The sequence below is a fragment of the Sylvia atricapilla genome, chromosome 5 (genome assembly GCF_009819655.1).
Source record: "Sylvia atricapilla isolate bSylAtr1 chromosome 5, bSylAtr1.pri, whole genome shotgun sequence".
In the NCBI taxonomy this organism is placed as follows: Eukaryota; Metazoa; Chordata; class Aves; order Passeriformes; family Sylviidae; genus Sylvia; species Sylvia atricapilla.
Genome location: NC_089144.1, coordinates 41,603,881 through 41,613,265, shown reverse-complemented (window position 1 = coordinate 41,613,265; position 9,385 = coordinate 41,603,881). Strand labels below are relative to the sequence as shown.

At 33.3% G+C, this 9,385-nt stretch overlaps 1 long non-coding RNA gene across 3 annotated transcripts in view; it reads right to left on the bottom strand.

Annotated features, from left to right (window-relative positions):
- Positions 1 to 3,003: 3,003 nt before the first annotated feature.
- Positions 3,004 to 9,385, bottom strand: part of LOC136361384 (uncharacterized) — a 402,734-nt gene continuing 396,352 nt past the window's right edge. Inside the window, exon 2 of one of the 3 annotated variants that reach the window (XR_010743624.1) lies at positions 3,004 to 3,092. This is a non-coding gene — a long non-coding RNA (uncharacterized lncRNA). The remainder of the gene's footprint in view (positions 3,093 to 9,385) is intronic. The other 2 variants (XR_010743627.1, XR_010743625.1) reach the window with 2 other exon arrangements.

Below are 9,385 nucleotides of genomic sequence, written 5' to 3'. Positions count from 1 at the left end.
ATTGATTGACAACATCCCTGCAGATGAGGATTGAATGGTACAAATGGATGAAAAATTGTTTGTGAGCCAGCACTGTGCTTTTTCAGCCCTTCCAAAGAAACATGGCCTGCAGGTCAAGGGAGTTTATTCTCCTCTGCTCACATGAGACCCCATTTGGAATAATGCATCAAGCTCTGGGTTGCCTGGTATTAGAAATATATGGACTGGTTAAAGGGAATATAGATGAGTTCTTTGAAAACAGTCATAGGATGGAGCACCATTCCTATGGAGAAAAGCTGAGAGAGTTGGAGTTGTTTAGTGTGCAGAAGAAAAGCTTCGTAGTGGATCTTATGGGGGCCTTCCAATACATAAAGATGAATTATAAGGAAGATGGAGAGAGGGTTATTAACCAAAGCACATAGTGATAGGGCAAGGGGAAATGGTTTTAAACTGAAAAAGAATAGATTTAAAGTGGACATATGGAGGAGATTTTTATTTATGAGGATGATGGGGCACTGGAACAGGTTTTGCAAAGACCAGGTTGCATGAGGCTTTGAGCAACTAGGACCAACAGATTGTAGCCCCTCCCACAGAGGTAAGGTTGGGCTGGATGATCTTTAAAGGTCCCTTCCAACCCAACCATTCTGTGATTGTCCAATTCTATGATGGTACTGAGCCCAGATGAGCCCCCAGAGCAAATGCTAAACGGGGGCATATAAACAGGCCATGTCATTTGCTGGGAAGCCAGAGAACAAATGTGGGAGGAAAGCCTTCTTTTCTTCCTTCCTTCAAAGATTTGTATGCAAAAGTAATTCAAGTAAGTTGAGCTTTAAAGGCATCAGTTTCCAAAGAAAAGTTTGGTGCTACTGTGAATGAATTAGACAAACTTATGCAGTAACAACCTATACTGACAGGAAACTTTCAGAGCTAAATCTCTGCTTAGGGTATAGCTATGCCCAATGCTGCAGAACCACCTCAGGCTAGCTCTGTCTTCTGCTTTCATCTATACTTTGTATCTAAATTGACTAAGAATGTGTCTTCAGTAATTATATTTTTGCTTTTTTTAAGTACCACTTAATATTTCACAAAATTTCTTCAGTGAAAGAAAGATTTTTAAGACAAACATTTTTATGTGTTTAAGAGGTAATGATTTTTTTCCTAATAATCATAAAAATATAAACAAAAAATTATTTCAGCTTTGTCTAAGAACTTTTTCCAATAACTCTTTTTTTTTTTTTCCTAAGTAGAAAATTCCCTCATAGGAAATATTGAAATGTAGAGGAACAAAGGGAACTTATGAAAAATGGAATGGCATTTGGTGTATGTAAAACAGAATAAAGAATAGGACCATGCAATTGTCTTATAACACAACGGCTGGTAGATTACTTATATTCATTTCTTAGCAAAATGCCTTTATTCTGGGAGAATAATAGAATCTTTGACTTCTATAACTGCAACATGTTGAAATGATACCGGAATATAATGGTTTTAGAATTGAAAACATATGCTATGTATAAAAAAAATTATGAATATCAGAATCAGATGAGAATATTTCATATTTGGACAAAGAGACTGGCAGAGTGAAAAGTCTTCCAGAGAGAGACTGCTTCCAAGGTTTGGCTGTAGCTGAGATTTTTTATTTTGAAGGACGACTTAATTATCATGCTATGGAAAATATTGCTATTGATGGTGTGTAAATACACGATCCCTTTGATGTAGAAAAAGAGAAAAAGATATAGATTTATTTACACAAACAAGCCATTTCAGTAATATTAAAGGGGTGAGTGAGACTCTGCATAATCTAAAAAAAGTTAAATAATGATCAGGATAAGATAATACCTTATTTCCTTCACTCTACTTTTTCTAGTGGTTAAAAGCAGATTGCCCTGGAGTTTTACAGTGTCTGGATGATTTTTTTCAACTTGACACATACCTCCCTCTTATTTTCACATGGACTAACAGTGTCCAGTTAGGTTTCACACCATTGCTATCATGATTTATTTCTTGCCGACCCTGTTCTGTAAAAATGGCTCTATTTAAAAACAACAACAACAAAATCAACAGAGCCAGAAAAACTTGTGCTAAGTTTGTTTCAGAAATTACCCATATGAACAATTTCATTGATTTCCTGGATTTAGGACTCTGCAGTTATTGCATCTATCACCACAGAGTATTTGAAAAAGATAAGAAAGAACAATTAATAAAAAAAGGAGATACTGATCAACCTGACATGAAAAGGTGGAAAACATGTGAAAGCATCTAAAGTAAAAGATTTTCACATTATCAGCATCTCTATTTAACTAAAGGTGTGCTGACGTAAATCAAGGAAAGGAAAAGAAAGGGGAAAAAAAGAGAAACTATATGAAGAAAGAATAGTATTTTTTAACCTGTAAATAGTAGAGCAACTTATGTTTGAGTACAATTTATTTTGTGTGCTTGGTATTGAAGTCCTAAACAGGGAAAAAAAATAATTTTACAATTTTTATGGTCTTGATTGGGTTTTTTATTCTACTTTTGCATTGCAGTTTCTGTCTTTATGTATAGACCAGATTTATAAACCAAAGAAACTAATTATTTTTTGCATGTATGCTTATAAAAAAATCTCATTGGAAAATATTAATCCAGCCATTTCTCACAACAGTAGGTCTGTAAAATTTTCTCATTATTATTTATAGAACCGGATAGGAACTTAAGCAACATACAGAGGTTGTATTATGAATTCTTCAAGTTTTCTAACAACTAAATCAAATATCTCTTCTTCACTTTCAGGGACAGATGATAATTTATCTTAGCTTAAACAGTGCATATGCTGTATCTTTGATATACAGTGGCTGACTTTATCTGTCTGAGTTTATCTTGCTGTTTTCCACTCCAGGTATCTGTTACTGCATGAGTGGCCATTTCTGATTGACTCATGTGTTCCTTCTGAAGAGATTTTCTTCCTGACAGTATTTTCTCCCCACCTAATGTTCCACTCTGTTGCCTATTAAATGATATATTTTTTTCAATATACCCTTGCTTAGCTTTCCTTTTTTTTTTTTTTTTTTTTTTTTTTTTTTTTTTTTTTTTTTTTTTTTTTTTTTTTTTTATTCTTTCCCTCCAATCATTTGTACCTAATTCTAATTTTGGATTAGAAAGTTACGCATGTTCTAAAGTTAAAAATATGTTTTTTCTTATATTGTTTGAGCAGTATCTAAGAAACCCTTTATTTATCTAGGAATGGAATGCCAATTCTAAATATCTCTGCCTACAGCAGCAAAAATGTTATCTAATATTTATTGCTTGAAGAACAAAAATACATGAAATAGCTTCTAAATGAAATAAAATATGTTTAACTATTTTCCTAAAAATATTGATGAATTATTAAGGCTGCCTGGGGGAAGGTCCAATTTGGTTTTGGTAATTTGCTAATGTTTCCTGACTTTTTGAATCACAAAGTGAATTAATAAATTAAATATGAACCTCTTCAATGTTACAGGGGTTTTTATGTTTATACCATCCACTAGTGAGATGTGAAATTTGGCTGATATCCTCAAATGGCTTCCTTGCCTGATATCCTAAAGTGTGGCTTTATCATCAAAGTTCAGTAAACATTCTACAAGAGGGAACACACTGTAGATACTTTGATACTTGATAGCATAAAACAAACAAAAGCACTTTCTATGTGCACATAAGCTTGCTTCAGAGGGCTCAGAAAAATCTCTCTAAAGACTCCAAAGCTGGTTCGAACTGTAGGAAGGGGTCTTGTTGCTTGCCACTTTACTTCAGCATCCTGCATTTAGGTCATAGCAGGTGAAAACAAGTACTGTGCACAACAATCATTGTTTCATTTAGACAGCTAGTCTAAAATGAAAAGAAATCTGTAACTAGTAAAGTTGCTTTGAACTGGTAATGGTGCTGCAGCATAAAATTTTGCTGATACGAAAGCCATAATTAACATTTCATTTTGATATTGCTGGAATTATATCTTTATTATACATCCATTATCCTATATATATTTTAGGATCCTGAATTTCGAAAAATATCGAGTGTTTCCTCTCTGGCAGTTATGAAAGTTTTTCTATATCTGTCTGATGACTGCCTATGCCTCTACATAGTGTAAATAATACCACACAATCTTTCATTTGGAGCTTTGATAATACACTCTTCAAAGTGGATTGACTCTTACAAGTTTATCTATCATTGCAAGGAAGAAATCTCCTTAAATAAAGGATAACATTTTCCCCACACTGGAGTTGTTTTTCCTTGATGAACTGAACAGTGTACATATTCAAACTAAGAAAAAGTTCTAAGAGGAGTATTAAATCTATCTAGGAATTAAAATTGTATTAAAAATGAGGAAATATTTCTTTAATCTAACTTAGAAGAAAATAGGGCAACTAAGAAATAAATTCTTGAATAAGACCATTAAGAAATAAATTCTTAAATTTCTTTAAGAAATTTATAAATTTCTTTAATATCTGCCAACTTTAAAGATTAAAAAATAATATTTTGGGTCATAGAATTAAATATTTTTTGAAAACATCTTTCCTGCAATTTATTCTTTTCTGTTACCCTCTAGCAATATTTTGTTCACTTTTTTCCCCCTCCACGCTTTTCAACTAGAAATTAAGATAAATATATCTCTGCTGGGCGTTGGATTTTTTCTTTTTCTTTTTACATTTCAATCTGATTTTCTAAAATTCTAGATTTTAAAGACTTTTTTTTGATAATATCAGATATCTCAGACATCTTTTGTTGTTTTTTTTTTTTCATTATGGTTGATTTGCTGAGAGCACGAGGATGATTCTGTTACACATTTGTGCTCACAAATACTTAGAGCATTTAGTCAAAAAGACATGTCTGCTGAGTCAGCACCAAGACTCATAAGACAAACACCATTTCACCTAAAACATTGTTTCTAAGCAACATTTCCAAAAGGATTCACTTAATCTGAGATTTTTACTTAGATGTTAATATGAATATTTATTTGTAGTGTTTACAAGTCACACTCAAGGTCTTTCTATAGAATCTGGTTTGACGTTGTTTGGGGTTTTTTTTAAGCAGTATATGTGAGTACCAGATTTAGGATAGTGATGGCTTGTCTTGTTTTCTAACCCTTTGTTCTGTGTGTATATGTCTGTATGTCTACATGTGTTATTGTTTTATAAGTTTTTATAAGTTATAAAAACCTAAAAATTACTTTTATTTCTGCCTGATTTATTAAAAACTTTCTATTTCTTGTTATTAAAATCAGATATACACGATGTTACATGATTTCCTTCTCTCTTTCAGGTTTCATTGCTAAAAAAAGCAATTAAAAAACCCAAACAAACTCAAACCTTTCTAAATTCAACATAGCAATATGGAGCTGTAATAAATGCTGGCTCACAGTGCCACATGTAAATTTCAAACATGTATACTTCAATGAAATAAAAGCCCTAAAAGTCACAAAATCTCACTGTCAGCAGTGTATCTGATAGTACAGTACCACAATTAAGTTTTCAAACACTATTTTCCAGCACCAAGATTCTATGGCAGGCTGAAGGCTCTGAAGTTACAAAAGCAATAAGTACCTAATCAGTGTCTTAAATGCAAGTAGATGGAAATTTACTACTGATGGGTTTTGTGCATTTTGGGTTTAAATTAACTCCAGAAAGATGTCAGCTGGTGGTAGTATAGACTCAGTATGTCGTATTTTAATAAATAGCTAGTTGATTTCTCACAGGAATGTTAAATGTATTTAGGAAGCCCATATTAAGATGCAGTACAACAGAACGTACATATCACTTCCTCAACCATGTTAAGAAAGTCAACCTGATGAATGAGAGCCCCAAGTGTTCGCTTTCTTAGTTCTTATTGAAAATGTATCTTTTTTCCTTTGTGATTATTGTATGATTCGTAGAGCAAAATAAGGATTTCAGAAAAGCTTATTTTGGTTTCAGAGTGTGTCCAGGAGAAAAAAAAGAGACATTTTATTTGGCAAGTTTCACAATTCTTTGTGCATTCTTCTGTGACTCATATCTATGGCCTCTGAAGTGGAAGAAAAAAATATTATTTTCCTTCCATTTATTTTGAATATTTCAACTTATCTTACCAGTTTGGATGCTGATTGTGGTGTATGATGCTTGCTGATGACCACATATGTCCATTTGTTATTAAGAAATTTTCCCACAAGTCTTGGTTAACCTTCTATTGGTCTATACTCACAGAGTATTTTTGGTTTTGATCCAGTATACCCTGAGGAACATGATATTCCTCCAGAAAAGGCAGTGCATGATTTTGTGTTTGATTTGAACATCATGACATGTTTAGATTTCAGAATTTTTCATCTGCACTGTAGAAATTTACCCAGGGTTTTCTCTCTAATTGTTAGACCCTTCTACTACTAAGGAACCACTTAAAATATTGCAGCCTGGCACCTGAACCAGGCATCTGCAGTATTAGTTCTGTATACCTCCCCATTTTGGTTTTATTAATTGAAAAAGTAATAGCACAGAAGATGAATGGATTTATGGCAGATATCCTTAGAAAGAAAACAATGAATTGCCATTATGTCATACAGGAATAAGATCAATCTCTTGTCTATTGAATCTACTATGAGTAGGAAAAATATCCACAAACAGCAAGAGGGCTTTGATATCAAGTGAAACATAAAATAATAGGCAAAGTATTGAGGAACATTTGTCTGTCTTCTGCCTTTGAACTAGAATACCCAAGAGACTTAGGCATATATATTATGGAAATCCAAGATTTTAGTGAGTTCTTTTTGTGGTCATCTCTTAATTTTCCAGTGTTTCTTTGATGTCTCTCAAAAGAAGGGAATGGTTAAGGGCATCACTCTTTCAGCAGGGACAAAATTATTCTGTACTATTGGATTTTGTAAATGGTCAGGGGAACATATCCATTTCAGGTCTCGCTCTGCATATGAAGTTTTCCATTCCCTCTAGTGATCATAGCTACTTGACTTCTTCATATGACTCATATCCCACTTAATTTAAAAAGTGCTTGCTTTTCTTGAAGCACCTGATATATTAACTATATAGCACTATAGGAAATTCTTATAAAAAGGAGAATATCTGCATAACAAAGTTAAATGAAAAAAAATCCCTACAGGAAGTGTAACTTGTACAGGGTTGCTTTGATATTTTAATTGTTCTTTCATGGTAATGACATCAAATAACCTATAAATATTTCTATTATTTGTAGCATTATGATCTGCCGAGCACATTAGTTTATTTTCCCACTTACTTATATCTAGAAAGAAACGTAGCTTTAAAGTCATGATCCCTCTCTGCGTCCTCTAACCTTGTGACCCACATCTGTGATTTCTTAAATTGAATGTATCACACATTTATTACCAGCTTTTTAAATTTCCTCTCCAGCTAACTCTGCAAATAAAAGGCTTCTAGCTGTTTTAATTTTCTCTTCTGACAGCAAAAGACATATCTGCATGATTAAAATGCCAGATATCTTTATAACTGTTATCAATTACATTAATTAATAGAAAATAGCAGCAGAATTTGCATGGGGAAAAAGTATTACTCTAAATCTTAGTTAATTCACAGTTGTCTGCAAAATGCCATTTCTCTCACACTCCTCTTATTTTTACCCTTATGTGTATTCATTGTTAATAAATACTTCCCTAACAAGTATGATGTATAGTTGCTGTTTGTATCAATATGAAGCATGGTCCTATGGTGGTTCTATTTCTCAAGTTGAGAAGAAAAGGAAATTTCTTTCATAAAACAAGAAGGCCTTATTAAGAGCCTAAATTATATAACAGCAAGAAGTCTGTATGACAATTATATATTTTTTAATTAACTGAGACTGTAGACTGTGGGTTTATAGCATAATATATTTTTTCAGTCAGAGCTTTCCCTAAAATTAGTTTCTCTTCTATTCATAGCTTCTGAATGGAAGTTCAGGTTAATATTAAATGTGCTACTCTCAAAGTGACCTCTGTTTGTGCAAGGTGCAGAAGCAACATGTAAGGGTTTCACAGCTTGGCCGCCTGGCATGAAATGGAAAAGCAGGTCTCAGTGATGATAGGACAAAATGTTTCAGTCTTAGTATTTGGCTGAGGTTTCAAGGGTATCTTTTAAACTTTCTGTTGCGGGCAGGTAGCCCCATGTATGTTAGTGAAGCTGCTTCCTGCCCACGAAATAGTCCTGTGAAAACATTAATGTTAGGCAAGTTTCATGCATCTTGATGGAAAACGTTTATTTGGTATGGATTCAAACAACACCCCTGTAGGAACAGTGACTTTGCCTAAGTAAGTAAGGACATAAGGATATTTTACATCAGATCTGAGAATGTAGTTTTCTATCTACTTACATGTTTTTTATAACAACAACCTTCCTCTGGCTCTAGAACTCTGTTGTTTTAGTTCCTTTGGCCTCTTATCAAAGATCTCAGACAAATGATCTTTTGGTCTGCAGCTTGAAGGTCTCCAAGAGCCCCTGTGATCTATCTGAGTTTGTCATTTTCTCCATACATGGAAGGATAGGCCCAAAACTTGCAGCGATTCTTGAACTCTTTACTATAAAATACTGACATTTGTTGAATTCTGTTCCATAGGTGCTTGAAAATATCTGTATAAATTATAGTGGTGTTACAATTTTGTAGAAACTGAACCAGCTCTTTTATTCATTTATTTATTTGTTTCTTTCATTTATCTCCTGATGAAATTTTGGGTTTGGTTTACCATGTTTTATTTTTATTTAATGGACAGCAATGATATGCATGTTTGATGTATATATGCATTCATTGATAGATATCTAGCTATTTTAGGTGTACTTTAAGAGGCAGTTTAGGAGGAACACAGTGATTTTTTAAATTTCTTACTTAAAAATCCAAGTCTTTAAAAGAATCCTCAAATAAATATTGGCATATTTCTTTTATGTTTTAGCCTCACATTGTCTCATAGGAAATCTCCAAAGTGCTTCCGAGAAAGGGACCAGAAGAAAAAAAAAAGAAGCAATCTGTTTCTCAAAAGCATTCTGTAGCTAGAAGTGGAGTTCTTCTCATCTTCTATACCTCTACAATTCACAGAATAGGTGTTTGTCACAGATTAAAGCCACAAACTGACAAGGATCAGAAAGAAAACCTGGGTCTCTCACAGGGGTTCTTTCTTCTTGTTTCCATACTGCAGCTGCAAGAGGTTAAAATAAACATATTTTCTCCTTTTTTTCTTACACAAGAGAGTGCATGATGCTGCTGTACTTTCCCTGTTTACCTGTACTTAAGACAGAAATCAGAGCCTTTCTGACAGTACTGAAGAAGAGAAATGGTATAAACAGCTCACAACTGAGACAGTTTTAATTTTTAACCAAAGTCAATACATTTAAAGAAAATGTTGAGGTAGATAGTAATTTCTTAAATTTAAACATATTGAATGTCTTTTACCCTTAGAATTCAAGTAGAA